This window comes from Emiliania huxleyi (assembly GCF_000372725.1).
Source record: "Emiliania huxleyi CCMP1516 unplaced genomic scaffold EMIHUscaffold_320, whole genome shotgun sequence".
NCBI classification, from domain to species: Eukaryota; Haptophyta; order Isochrysidales; family Noelaerhabdaceae; genus Emiliania; species Emiliania huxleyi.
In genome coordinates, this window is record NW_005199600.1 from 103,706 (window position 1) to 104,899 (window position 1,194).

Below are 1,194 nucleotides of genomic sequence, written 5' to 3' on the forward strand. Positions count from 1 at the left end.
GTACCCTCTCGCTGGACCATCACTGGTGAGCCGCGGCTCTCTCTGCTGCTGCTCTCCCTGCTACTCTCTCTGCTGATGCTCTCGCCGGGAAGTTCTTCCATGCGCCTCCGCCGACCAGCTCCTCCTTCGGAGGCGGCTCGAGCGCCTGGGGGAAAGGGCCGGGCCCTGAGCCCCGCGGCGCGCACGCCTCCCTCCCCGGCAGGCGCCCTCACCACAGTCGGCTGCAGCGCCTCGAGGTCAGCCTCGGAGTAAAAGACGACGTCGCGCGCCTGCGGCAGCCAGCTGAGCTGCTGTGCGTGGACGCGCGACTGCACGAGGTTCTTCGCGGTCAGGATGCCGAACGCAACGTCCTTGACGCTCAGCTCGCTGCCCGTCGTCGGCGGCGACGAGGAGCACCAGGCAGTGTCGGCCTGCTCAGGCGGCGGCGAGCTGGCTGTTCGAAAGGCGGCGGACGGCCGCAGCAGTGGAGACGCGAGCTCGGCGGCGGAAGGTCTGGCGGCGGCGGCGGTGGTCGTGGATAAACTGGGGGCAGCGCTGCTGGCACACGCACAGCTGTCTCGGACAATGCACACACAATAGGCGAGGAAGGCTCCGGCGAGCGTGTGCAGAAGCCGCGACGAGAGAGAGAGGGAGCGGTGGCCGCCATTCCGCGCGGCTGCGAGTTCTGACGGTGGCTTGTCGGCGCGCGATGAGCGCCAGCGCATGTCTCTGCTGGCCGACCAGACCGGTTTACCAAAGCAAGAAAAAAAAGCACGGGCCCTCAGCGGAGCTGGGAAGAGGACCGCCGCAAGCGGCGTGGCGCGGGTCGGTTGTGCATCCCTCCGGGGGCCCCTCTGCGCCGGGGAGGCGTTGTTGGAGGCTAGGACGCAAGCGTCCGTCGCCCTTTTCAAACTCGGGGCCCACTCCGCTACGCTCCGACCCGAATTTGGAGGGCCTGAAAAGTTTAAGGTGTTGCTGCGCAAAAGGGGTCGGACACAGGGCGCAGCTCATGCTAAGAGCTAGAAGGGGAGCTAGAGAGAACGACTACCCTGTCCCGTTATTGCGTACACCAACACCACAAAGCTCTCTCTCTCCTGTCCTCACTCACTCCAGGGGGGTCACAACTACTGAGTCCCTCGAGTTGCCGACCGAGATGATATGGTGTGGCTCGCCGCTCTCGAGCCAGCCGAGCAGATGGAAGTGAATCTGCCCCCT